We start from the raw sequence: 14,502 nt of genomic DNA, 5'->3' as shown, positions 1-14,502 counted from the left end.
TTTTGTTTAATATTAAGATTTAATAAGAAGATCATTTTTCACAGACTACAAAATACGATATAAATAAGAACTATTATTGTATTAACTAATTTTGGATAAACATAGCGACACATATTTTAAGTTCAACCGAACTCCATACAATACAAAAACTTGTTTTGACGCAACTTTATTGTATCTCATTTAAACACAATTTATCAACAAAAAATTGAATTTTGAAAGTACACTTGCCGCTTCCTTATCAAAAACGACATCTGTTATTTATACATTTTTATTTATGTTAGAAACAAATTATAAAAGTAGAGGGGTTTTTTGTTAAAGAAATGGAAAGCAACTATGATTCCAATATGGAAAAATTAGCATTAAAAAAAACTAACAATCTTTCGTACCGTAACTTTGTTTTGAACCAATTTAAATAAATTACCTCAGTAGTATAAAAAACTAGCTATCCTGAATATTTACCCGAACTATATCATTAACTATATCTTTGCATTAGTTTAAAATGTTACAAAAAAAATTGTCAACGTGATATGTAAAATGCTTGTCAACGTCATATGTAAGCAGATCTATGATATTTTAAATTCGTAAAGGCAGAATAATTCAAAAAGTATAACTAAAAGTATTACCATTATCAGTTAACCCGCTTTAAAAATAGTGAACACAGGCGTATACTAGAAATTATTTAACTAATTTTGAAAATGAATGCTCATCAAACTTATTAAATAATGGTGAAATAATTGGAAAAGCTAATTAGCTCAAATTTAAAAATTCTAGTACTGAGTAACTTTAAGAATTAAGTAATGAGTTTAAAATTATAAATTTTTAATTATTTTCTCTTTCAAAATTTAATTACTCAAAATGATTGATTTGATGATAATATAAATGATTATTTCCAAAATATTAATGATTATTTCCAAATAAATGATTATTTCCAAAATAAATGATTATTTCCTAAAAAAATAGGTTTGTTTCATATTTATCAGCTTTGAACTAAATCGTAAACAGAATAATTTACAGAATATAGAAAATAAATTGTTAATTAAATTGTTAATTAAAAACATTTTCTGAAGAATTCCTACATCTTGAATGTGCAGGGTGGAAAATGGTGTAGTGTACTGTTAAATATTAGAAAGCTTTTTTTTTAAAGTTAATTCTAGTTTTTAGTTTTTTAATTTTTATTTCATTTGAAACTTATATTTTCCTAATGGCTTTTTTAGTGTCAATCTCTGATTAGAGAAAGTGCCACGACAGTTAAAAGAAAAATAAAGAAATTTTGGAAATAAAATTTTTAAATCTCTGAAAAACAACTGCAGATGGCGCAGCTAATACAATCTTGATATTTATTCGAATTTTTGAAGTTTCGAGATAATAAAAGTTTTTCTCAAATTATTAATGCATGCTGAAATGTATTTAATATAAATATTACTCTAATTTAAGGTTCTTTTATTCCTTTAAAATTGCTTTATGTCCTCACCTAGTTAATATGTCTTGTGAATAACTATGCGGTAGCATCAAGTTTCAGTGGTGGTTTGCTGATAAAAATGCCAAAAAAATGAGAAGATTTGGCAGATTGTGAAGTTAAGATTCCTTATCTAAACTACCTGAGGATATTAGTCCGGTGGCTTCTAGATGATCGAAGGTTACCAGTAACAGCAATGTAAAGCCGTTGATTCAAAGAATCGGAATTGCGGAAGAATCGGAATTGCGGAAGTTATTTTAAAGGAAAAACATCACCTCTAATGTCAGCTATGAACTATAAGGAACACCGTGAGGATTTAAAAATTATTCATGAATAATTTCCATCAAAAACAAGCCTTCTGATCAATAGGATTAGTAAATAACAAACACTAATTTTACCTAAGGTTTGAAAGTGTTTTTAGTAAGCTGAATCAACTGATTAATATACTGTTGCTTTAATGCTCTCCGTGATGATCCATCTGCAAGCTTATCTTTTCAATAGTATATGATAGTCTGAATTTAACTAATTGATTAAGGGGCTCCCAAGAATAATTAAAGTGAAGAATAAATGTTAAAATAATAAATCCTAGTTAAAGTTTATATGAGATTTGTTTATTTGCATGGAAATTGTGCCTGATTATTTTAAATTGCTTTAAAGATGGAGATAGATTTTAAAAGTTTATTTCATGACCATGTCATTTGCAAATTTAGAATGAAGCCTTGTTTAACTGCATTTCAATCGGGTTTATTGCGAAATTAAATAGTTTTGATTATTATCATGGAAGTTATCCGTTCCCTTCAGCAAAGAACATATTGGTAAATGTCTGCGTTTTCAGCGGGAATTGAACGCACTTATTTAATGATTTACAGTTTGAATATCACGTGTTTTAATAATTCACTTAATCATTTAGTTTCAAGGACAATCAGGAAATTATTAGGAAATTATTATCAGGATATTATTATTTTTTGTGAACTGTTTTACATTAATTTTAATTTGAGTTACAATAAGATTTTCCAACTGAGTTATGTTTATTGCACCAAACCAATGTAATTAATTTTAATTCTTAACTGTGAACTTTAATTACCCTATAGTAAAGTAGGTATATTCTTGAAGAATACTTTTTTCAATTTTTATCTAATGTTTTCATTTAGCGTGTCTGAATACGAATTATACATTTCTAAAACCTAATTTCAATGCTTCTTATAGAAAATTTTTAACGATGCCCTCTTATTTTAAGCTTGAACTGCAAACGTTTCAAAATGTTTGAATGAAATTTAATGAAACAATATTTCGAAAATGTGTCTAGAATATTTATTATTGCAATACCTTTAAATATATTTAAAAGAAGCAAAAGTATTAATTTACTAAAAAATAAAAAAATAGAAAAAAATCTAAAAATTGAAAAAAATAGGGGAAGAACTTAATTTTAATCGGTATCGATAAAGTACTTCAAGAGACAGGCATAAGGCATCCAATAACCTAAAGATCTATTAATCTGCGAAACAAAGTTAGACAATTTAATTTCCAAACTATACGTCTAAAACCAAAATACAAAATAATTAAGGCATTAAGAAATAACTTTTGTTCAAATTAAAATAACGTAAGTTCTTAAAGACTTAATGCGTTATGACTATTATTTCAGTAAGATTGCTCATAAGTTAATTTTTTCTGAAATGCAATGTAACTCATATCAATAATCTTTTAATCTTTTTAAAAAATGGGTCAATCTTGAACCATAATGTGGCACAAATTTGCTACAACCTTAATAATGTATTTATTTAAACCATGTTTCTTTTTAAGTTAAATCACAGTATTGCGTAATCAAGTTTAAGAAGTGCGATGTTATATTTAATTTAGAGCAATATTAAATTTGCTGAAACTACGAATGGCATTTATTACGCTTCGAAATGCTCTAGAATTTCTTTCAGCGTAAGCAATGAATGATGTATAGTTATTTTTCGGCTATCTTTTCTAGAAACAAAAATCACCTGAAATAATTTAAATTGCTGTTATTTACAGAGCGCAAAAAAAAAATGATAATATAGAAGATTCACATTCATTGTTAGAATTTTCCTTCTAAAATGATGGTAAAATATCCGGTAGCAGTCTGTCCATCCAATTAACCGCAAACTATACTGTGAAAAGCATTTTTTACTTTTACGGTTTTTAAACCGTTTACAGCTGGTATTGTTATAAAACCATAAATACAAAACTATACGGGTTTTTTAACCATTTACAACCAGCATGGTGAACCGTGGTGAAGGAAAATTAACTGGACATTGGAGATAGTTCAGCAGTCTGCCATCTATGTGTGAATGAGTGTATCATATTCTAATAGCCCAGGTTCACAAATAGGGGAGTGCAAGACTCTGGAAATTCTTCGTGTGCTGTAAGAAATATTGTGATGTCAACACTGGGGCTCGAACCCCCGTTTTGTCGGTCATGAGATTGACAGATTAGCCCTCTCCGCTGTAATATGTACCCATCCGCGAACCACTAGGTGGCCTCATTCGGCGGGTCTAGTTGGTGTGATTTCTGGTTGTTTAACCGTATTTGGCTCAAGCTGTTAATAAACGGTTTTTAATAACGGTTAAATAAATTATTACTTTACCATTTTCCGAGAAATTTCTACATGTACTCGATACATAAAATTTATTACACATAGAGTTGAACCAATTAACTCAGAGAATACTATATATTGATGAATGAAAAAACATATACATATAAAAGCCTAACTCTTAGGCGCAGTATGAACAATGTGTTAGTATCCTAAGGCAATTCAAAACAATGTTCTACCCTCAAATGAAAGTTTTTATCGAGATAAAATAAACTTATTGAAATAAAATAAGCAGAAGTGCTTGATTTTTAGTGTATAGCTATTATAAAACGTACAATTCAAAAGTTCATTTTTTATTTTTTTGCTTTAGTTCTACAATGTAATGGAACTGAGAACTTTAATCAATTTAACACCAAGAATCACAAAAAATAAATAAAAGTTGATGTCTTTTATCACTCTCAGAAAACAGAAGCAAAACGTTTATATAAATAAAGTATAGGATTTTTCTTCTTTTTTTACCATTTGAACTTTATATCCAATGATTTTTATTTTTCGTTAACAGATACATCAAGTAAAAACTATTTTCGTGTCATATTTTGGTTCAAAGCTTTTTAGATCATAAACTTTTTTTTGTTTGATTTAAGACATCTTTTTGTTCGATCTTTAAGAAAGTTAAATGCATTTTCTTCGAAGAACTTGAATTCAAAATATTTTTATATCTTTGTTTTAAACAATGAAATACAATGAAATATAAATGAACCTTTTTAGTTTTATTTCTGTAGAAATATTTTTCCAGTTTTATTTTATCGTTAGTTTTGCTAAAGGGAAATTTTAAAAATTGATATTTCCACTTATTTATGCAAAACGCTTTAATTACTTATAGCAAAACTTTAATTTGCTTACGTTTTAATATGTTAGCAAGGCAATATTTCTCTCGAAGTATCAAAAATTATAACGTTTCAAATATTGCCCATGAGCCATAAATATGCTATCATCACATTAAACCTTTTAAAATATCCATTAATGTAATGGTTTGAATATATTAAGAGGTTTACTGAATGCACTTAATTTTATTGTCTGGCTCTTTGAAATAAATAAATGGAATTGTATGCGGAACTTTGATAAATAAACTGGAGAATGCAAATCTGTAAGCTGTATTAATTTCAGGTTTAAATTATACAATGAAAGTTTACTATAATGCTCTTACAAAAAAAAAAAAAGTTAGCTATAATAATTTTGATCTTGAACACAAATTAATTATTGAAAACAATATGATCAATATTATTTCCGATTGAAATAATATCGATATAATATTTCCGAATAAAATAATTCATATCTTGAGGGAGATTTTTAGTTATTTTACTCATTTATAAAGTACATATGTTTATAATAAAGCGTGGCATCTAATTACAGTTCTTTATATATGTTTAAAATCATTGTCAAAACTGAATGCACATAAGAAATGGCAAAACAATATTTAAGCAAGGAAAAAAAGCAATAACGAAATCTGCAGAATCAATATATTCAATATTGAATCAGATGGGATTAGAAACATCGCAGTCTGTTTGATTGCCTAATGAAACTTGAATGTGTTTATTACATTCGTCTTCCATTTTTTCTCTTTTTCTATTGGCAATGTTTTAATGTTTTTAATCTAGCCTTGCTCGTTAATATAGAGCAAAATTAGGAAATTTTGATACTGGCCATTGACAGTTGTCGCATTTTAAACAGAGACTACTTTTTAAAACAGGACTACTTTTTAGAAATTGAAAAATTTCAACGAAATTGTGGGCATTAATAGTCATAGGCTTTTCTTGGAGAGTTTTTCAAAACATGGCAAATATTGCAAAGTTTGTTTCTGAAATTAGGAAACATTTAAAGAAATAAGCACGAGAAAAATAATTTTCAGAATATGGGGTTCATTTTTGACGAAAAAAGTCGAGATCTGGTGTCGACTGATATACTATTTTTTGTCACCACTTCTTATATTTAGTCGCCCTGTGCCGGTAGTGACCATTAATTTTGTCCTATGCTCGTTAATGATCCGCCAGATTTAGATCACGCTTTTTTCGCTAATTAATTTCGCTAATTAACAATTTTTACAGTAATTCTAAATGCAAACATTAAGGACTGGGACTACGAACACAATGTCTATTATGCTTATAATGGAAATTTATTTACTTCGTTACTATTATAGTTTTTATTTACTTATTTATTCATTTTTTGTGTGTTTGCTTCTTAACAGCCAGTAATTTTAAGCTCATTAGAATCAATTTAGTAGCTTCATTCAAGGAAAATTTCGTTTTAAAGAAGCTCATTTTTAGAAATATTTGCTCATTAATTCATTCGAATAATTGTTACTTTGTCAATTTCGTGTAATTTTTAGCATGGTACCTACAAATCGGTACTTAAAAATGCAAAAGTGAAAAATTTATATTTAAGAATGAACTTGTATTAGTTTCATACTTTAGTTACAAATGCATTTTAAGGTACCGTTTTAATAATTAATTACTCCAAGCTTATAATTAAGTTATTACTACTTTACTCTAAGTAATTCTAAGTGTTTCGCTACACCAGGAACTATCCTTTAGTTTTGTGTGGAACACATAGTGAAGCACCACTTTGATGTAAAATAATTGCCATCATTTTTGACATTCAGACATACGAAATTTTTTCAGTGCAAAAAAAATTCATAAATTTGACAAAATAGCAATTTTTAGAACGAATTAGTGCCAATTTATAATTAAAAATGTTTCTAAGCGAAATGTTTTTGCAATGAAGATATTAAACTGATGGAAATGCTCATGAAAATATGTGTTGTCATCGAACAAACTCACAAATACAAATAAATAAATAATTTTAAGGTATAACAGTGAAAAAGTTAATAAAAAATATAACTACATGCACTGTAAAAATTGTTTGTTTGCCTTAACATCAAATATGGTTGTAGCTATTTCATACCAAATATTTTGCACTGTATTTTGCATATCTCTTTATATAATTGTTATACGTTTGCACTAACTATATTGTGACAAGCATTCCTTCTTCTCGTATAAGAATAAAACACCCATATATTTACTGTAAAAAAGCATTGTACTTTATATTGTATGATACAAAGTAGACATTTTGGAAAATGTATGCATTAATATTTTAACAATCTTCTTCTAAAAGAAAGTCGGCTTTCCATCTTAATTTGTGTGCTGTAAAAACTCTAGAATGTACCGTTAATTTTTGATGATAAAAAAGAAAGCTTTCGGAAACCCTTTTGTCTTATTAAATATTTCTGAAGTAGTATCTCTGCCAAAATTGTTTTCTTTTTATTGTATCATTTATAAAGTGATTTAAATGAAGATTGAAATCAGCCAACAAACTCCGACTCTAAATACAAAGAAAAGATCCCTTTACATTTTAAAATGATGTATAGGAAAGTATAGTACAATAAATAAGAAAAGTAAAGTACGAAAAATCTCCACTGTTTAGGGGATAGAGCGCTCGTCTCCCAAAGAGGTGAACCAGGTTCGAATCCCAGTGACAACTGGTCTATATGAATTCCGCACAATGCTCTCACCAACATTGCTGACTTAAAATATCCTCAGTGATAGATGTATCTTGAGATAGAGTCCCCTTGCATCAGGCTTACCTTGGGAGGTTTTCATATTTTTCCTCTCCATATAACCTGAATGTAGGTTTGTTATATCAAAAATTCCTCCACGAAGGCAAATTTCTCCCAATACTTGGTCCAGGAGTTCCCTTGTCTTCTGGGTTGGGTTCAAAATTACGAGGCTGAGGAGTTGAACCTTAATAGTCGTAAACCCAAAATTGGATCGACTGTTCAAAGACGATTATGAAATAAATCACCACTAAACCGTCTCTTTCNAGTGCGATTTTCACGATTAAGTAAAAGAAGCATTTAATATAACTAAAAAGAATAAGAAATACGAAGCTTTCACACTGAAGTAGAAATATTTCTTGAAGATAAAAGATTGTGCAGAATATCCTGATTTCAAGATCACCAAAATTGTCCTATAGCTTTAAAGAAAGTCTTTAACCCATTGGAGCAGATTTTTCATTAAATGTTTTTCATTCTACATTGAATTTCATTAAACATTGAATTAATTTGAACCAAAATAAGTCAAAAATATTATATTTTGCTTTTTAATAATTTATGGACAGAAGAAGCGACGGGATAGCCTGGTTGGCAGGGCACTGGGCCTGTCACGGTGTAGTAAATGGTGACTGATGTGTGTTAAATCTGTCGGGTCACAAAGTCAACCATGTTCCCAGGAGTTTCCTTGTCTTCTGGACTGGGTTCAAATTACAAGGCTACGGAAGTTGAACATTAGTAGTCGTAAATCCAAAATTGGGCTGGCTGTTCAACGACGGTTATAAAATAAAAAATAAAAAAGTCATGGAACATGAAACACTGGTGTCTTTCTGCGTAGAAGGCTAAATCTTCCAAGCACGGCTCACTTCCAAAGAATAATTCTTCAAATATGCACTTATTTGCAGTAAAGAAAAATTTTCAAACAATTTTCTTTAAATTCTATATTTTACCACAAGTATAATTCCAATAATCTAGCAGATTTTTTTAATAACTATTTGACTGTTTTTTATAGTTAAAAATCTCCAAAATATTTTTTTGCTTGCAATTGGAGTGTCAGAAAAAAATATATAAAAGGGATACCGGTGTCCTATCTGCGTCAAAGGAGTAACAAAGCTTAAAAGTGCTTATGGCCCATTTTTTCCATGTCTCTGAATTATTTATTGAACAAAGTTACGCGTGGTAGCCAAACTCATTAATATTAATAAGATTTCTTTTTAAAACTCATGATAGGAATAATTTATGTTCACTACTTTGAAAAATAAGAAAATATTTATACGTCGAAATAAAAAATTTCCAAACGAACTCAAAATCACATGAAATGAAAACTTTTCAATGGAGTTTGAATTGCTTCTTTATTTTTAGAAACAAATATAATGAGAATGGGGCTAAAAACATCATAGAAAATAGAGAAAGTCAATGCATTTAAAGAAAGCACATTTTGAGTTTAACCTAAATTATTATCTGCTCTTATTTACCTGGATGTTTCAGGTATGTACTTCAAATCATTAAACTAACAGCTGAGTAAGTATAAATCCAGTCAGCAGGTTCAATGCAATTTAGGATTGCAATTTTTCTTTGGCCTTTTTAGATAACATTTAACTTATGGATTTGCATGAAGGTTTAAAAAACGATTTTGCTACAAAATTGTTTCATCTATCTAATTTCTTCAGTAGAGTTTCTTTTATAGTATAATTTCAAATTCAATAATCTGCACATTTATTATTTTGATTCATAATACAGTAAAATTAAATTTGATACATATTTAGAGTTTCCTTTATAGTATGATTTGAAATTCAATAATCTGCACATTTATTATTTTGATACATAATACAGTAAAATTACATTTGATAGATATTTAGAGTTTCCTTTATAGAATAATTTGAAATTCAATAATATGCACATTTATTATTTTGATTCATAATACAGTAAAATTACATTTGATACATATTTATAGTAAAAATATTTTTCTTTCACATAACCTACTTTATTTTTTAATTAATTGTAGGTTAAGATGTTGCAGATAGTAAAGGATATGCGGTTTAAAAAATGCTATGGATCTGACAATTTATTCAAAATTTATATGTTATTAAAAAAAGTAATTTTTGAGTATTCACTCATCTGATTTTTATGCTCTGATAAACGCTATCGAACTAAGATTGTTAAAAGCATTACTTGCACGCCTTGTTAATCTTTGTCCAATTTCAAAGCACAATGAAAAAAGTGGCAATACTTTTTTCATAGTAAGAAAGTGAAAGCAATGATGCAAATTTTAAAAAGAAGAAAAGAAAAATTAGGAAAAAAACTCCACACGATTTCACTTACTTTCGAAGGAAAACTAAAGCGCCAGCCTGAATTTCGAATCTTCTTTTACCCCTGTTATTTGCATTCCCAGGAGAGGATCTCTTGGTGTTGCAGAAAAATCTTTGAGGAAACACTACTCTTCCTGAAGAAATTCAAAAACGAAGAATCGATGAATCCTATAGAGAAATAAAATGAATAAGATTTTAAGAAATCGGAATAAAAGAGATGAAGCGACGATCAAAAGGCTTTATACGACCTTAAAATTCAAATGCATTCAATCTACCTACTTGTTCATCATGCCACAAAAATAGTTCGTGATAGTTGATGGAAAAACATGCTTTTCAAGAAATGTATTTTTTACAACCATTTACAAAAAGGAGAAATGTCTTGAGAATCTTGGCAGAAGATTTTCTCTTTAGACTTTTTATCCGATTTATGTTATTAATCATTCAAATATATATATTTTTGAACGATCATGTATCTTTCTTTATAACAGAACAAAGTTATAAGCATAGTTGATAATGTAATTTGAGTGCGAGAAAATATAATCGATTAAAAAATTATTTTTCGTTTTAATAAGACTATATTTCACTTTCAATACCAACTTAAAACTGCAGTGTTTCAACGATGTTTTTTTAACATTATAAGCTGTTAAAGAAAAATGGATAGTTATAGTGGGAAAAGGACACTATTTAAAAGTTTTCTTTTTATTACCATTTACAAAAGTAGAAATGCCTTTGAAATCGTGGCAGGGGTATTTTTTGCTTTATAAGAGCTTTTAATATAGTCGACAATTATATTTAAAGAGAACTTTAATCCGACATTCAAACATGTACACCGAAGAGCCATTACATTACGACCACCCTGCTAATGACATGTAGGACCACCTTTAGCCCTCAAAACTGTTAGCACCCGCCGTGGTATTGATTCTACAAGGTGCTGATAGGTAGTCTGAGGTATCTGGTACCAAGCGCTCACCAACTGGTCCTGCAATTCCCTCACATTGCGAGGGGGTAGCGTGGCAGCACGAAGTTGGTTTTCCGAGTAGGACCACAAATGCTCTATTGGATTAAGGTCAGGTGAATTTGGGGACCAAGACATGACTTGAAAGCCACGGGAATGTTCCTCGAACCAATCCATGACGATTCGACCCTTATGACATGATGCATTATCCTGTTGGTAGACACCATACCCCGCAGGAAAAACTTTTGTCATGAATGGGTGAACCTGGTCTGCAACTATGTTCAAGTAGCTTACAGACGTCAGGGATTTTTCTATGAGGATTATGGGTCCTAATGTGCCCCATGAAAACATTGTTCCTGGGCGAGAAACCATGAAAACCTGGGTGAGCCCACTGTTATAGGTGGAGGGTGGTCATAATGTAATGGCTCTTCGGTGTATATCTTTCAAAAATCATGTTGTAATAAAGTTTCATTTTGTATATATCCCTTACACACTCAAAAGAATTAATTCAACGTTAAACAAGAAAATCAGTAGCAATGATACAATAAAAATTTGTTGCAAGCTTGTCAAAGTTAACAATGTTTTCGTTAAATTTGAACAATAATATCTCAATGTAAAAATAGTTAAGATGATCGATAATGTGGCTCAAAAAGTATTGTTTTAGTGTACTTAACAGAATTCACTGAAATGAATGCTATAGGTGCATATTAAACACTATAGAATAATGGATACATTTGATATTACATGGGATGATATGGATGATATTACATTTTTGCACATTTTATGCACTGTAAGCACCTTGAGAAGCCTAATATTTTTCTCAAAGGAAGTTGTTTTCTAATCCAACACAAATTTTTATGGGGCATAAAATAATCATAAAATCCTGATTGTTGGACATTGAAATCATAAAACATTCTAAATAACTATTTGAAACGCTTATAATTTATTTTCAACATTTTATCAGCAAAAAAAAAACAATAAATAAAGCGGCTTTTTTTTATGTTAAATTTGATATAGATACAGATTCGAAATTGGAGTAACTCTTGGAACAGTAAAATGTGCAATTAGAAATAAATTATTAAATATTATAGATATTAGATTATTAAATATTACAGATTCAAAATGCAACAGATGAGTGAATGTATGTTCTAAGTGAATTCGTGTAAATTGATTTAAATATCCGTTGCTCTTTATGAGTGAAGAAATAAAGATTATGCCTTGCTTTTGTTTCTTGACAGCAAGCTTTCAATTTGCAAAATCTATACAAGATGCTCCAGAAAGAACACCTTTAAAGTGCATCTTTAGAATCATGATCAAAAATGAAGACAAAACGACAAATTGCACTTGGAACATTCTTCCACGCCGAAGATACTCAAAACCGTCCCTTAGTGCATTCAAATATTAAGATCTCTGATGTTTAATAACTAAGCAAAATAAATCAATACTTTATAATTAAATAAAGTAAAAAACGTTTCTTTTTTCAAAACTGTCTCTTTTTTTCCCTGTTTTTAAAAATGTCACTTAATTTTCGCCTCCAAGTTTTGTAATAACATCTCACTAATAGTCTTAATTGTTACTCGAGAATAACACAGCAGCCAAATAAAAGTGAAACCGAAGTTGCTTAATGTAATTAATTTGTCTTTTCATCAATGTATATTTAATTACAATTATAGAAGCCCTAATGTTGCTGACGTATGCCTGTTTATGCAGAGGGGGTGTGACTGTTCTTGTTTTCCAGTGGCGCCATCTATGCCAAGAATTCGACTTCTGCCACACCATACGTTGCACCCGTTTATTGGGCGGATCCATTCATACATCCATTCATTCATCCACAGATCGTAATTTTTGACCTGAATTAGATAATGATCGATCTCCAATCCAGTACCCCTAGAGGTATTGATTTGTTACGGGAACATGGATGACTATTGCGACTCGACAGATTTAACGTGCATCCGTCACTTTACTACACGGGGAGTCNCAGCAAGCCTGCAGTTTCTTGTTTTTCAGTGGCGCCATCTATGTCCAAGAATCCGACATAAGTCACAAACGCACATCATAGTCCGTTTATAGGGTGGACTCATTCATGCGTCCATTCATTCATTCACAGATCGTAGTTTTTGACCTGAATTAGATAATTATCGATCTCCAATCCAGTACCCCTAGAGGTATTGATTTGTTACGGGAACATGGAGGACTATTGCGACTCGACAGATTTAACGTGCATCAGTCACTTTACGACACATTTACTACACCGGGAGTATTCGGTCGGCGGGGTTCGAACCCATGAACTCTCGGACATGGGCGCAGCGCCCTACTGACCAGGCTATCCCGGCCATAGAAACCCATAATATTTAACTATTTACAATTTTCGAAAACATTATTTATGATAATAATCTAATTCACGATTGCTTATCATTTTTTTTGTTTCGAAGTAATTGATAAATTACTATACAAATAATCTTCTAGAGGCTATTAATGTACAATAATAGCGTTTACAAAACCAATGAAATTAAACTCGAGTGCGAAAATAATAAAAATTCATTCACGTGAAAGGTTTTTTTAAACTTAAATTCAGAAATTAATATACTAAGCATTATATGACAAAGCTTAAGTAACGGAAGTAAGAACAAAAATTTGATTTAATTTTCTCGTCTTCTTCAAGATTAAATATCCAGTAATTTATCAAATTCCAAGAATGGCTGATGACACTATACGAAAGCTACAGATTAACAGCAGTTTTAGTTGAACAATAGACGAATAATTCTATTGAAATAACTAGTTTAAGTAACAAAATACTCAATTAAATTACATTGCACTTTTTTTGACAAGATAAATGATGACAATTATTTTTAAGCTGGATAAAATATTGTCTAGAGAGTTTTTAATTAGAAGTTTAACTATATTTACTTTATTTCTCTTAAGTTTAAATTAATTGACAATGACGACTTGATCTAAGCGTCATTGAAAACTTTAATATGATCTTTTGTTATATTTTTAAATCTGGAAAAGAAAAAGTAAGAATTGAATTTTTTTTTTAGAAAACGATTAAACATTTATTCAAAGCTTTGTTTTTTGTTTGTAATTATAGGCATTTTCGTTTATTAATCTATGAAGGGTTTTCCGAAATCAACATCAAAAACATAATTTGTTGTTGCTGTTGGCGTATGCCTGTTTAGGCAGAGGGGTTGCGATTGTTCTTGTTTTCTAGTGGCGCCATCTATGACCGAGAATTCGGCTTCTGCCACACCATACGTCGCACCTGTTTATAGAGCGGACCAATTGATACATCCATTCATTCATCCACAGATCGTAATTTTGACCTGAATCAGCGAACGATCAATCTCCAATTCAGTACCCCCAGAGGTTTTGATTTGTTATGGGAACATGGAGGACTTTTGCAACTCGACAGATTTAAAGTGCATCAGTCATTTTACTACATTTCAGTCATTCTTCGGCCAACGGGGTACGAACCCACGAACTCTCGGACATGGGCCCAGCTCCCTACCGACCAGGCTATGCCGGAAATTTGTTTTAAAATCCTTGTTAAAAACGGAGTAAAAATCTATGCCCATAGAAAAAAAATCCGGCAAAAATACCATGCTTGTAAAGTTATTTCCGACA

The 14,502-nt window shown here is 30.0% G+C and overlaps 1 protein-coding gene across 2 annotated transcripts in view; it reads right to left on the bottom strand.

Annotated features, from left to right (window-relative positions):
* The window catches only part of LOC107437522 (uncharacterized), a 78,667-nt gene that overhangs the window by 11,785 nt on the left and 52,380 nt on the right, over nt 1-14,502 (bottom strand). Inside the window, exon 2 of one of the 2 annotated variants that reach the window (XM_071187967.1) lies at nt 9,940-10,094. The gene's annotated coding sequence lies outside the window, so the exon portion shown is untranslated. Of the gene's footprint in view, nt 1-9,939; nt 10,116-14,502 lie in introns of those variants that run through there. The other variant, XM_016049557.3, reaches the window with a different exon arrangement.

The sequence above is a fragment of the Parasteatoda tepidariorum genome, chromosome X1 (assembly GCF_043381705.1).
Source record: "Parasteatoda tepidariorum isolate YZ-2023 chromosome X1, CAS_Ptep_4.0, whole genome shotgun sequence".
Classification (NCBI taxonomy): domain Eukaryota; kingdom Metazoa; phylum Arthropoda; class Arachnida; order Araneae; family Theridiidae; genus Parasteatoda; species Parasteatoda tepidariorum.
The sequence above is the reverse complement of the archived record's forward strand: the minus strand, read 5'-3'. Positions and strand labels throughout refer to the sequence as shown.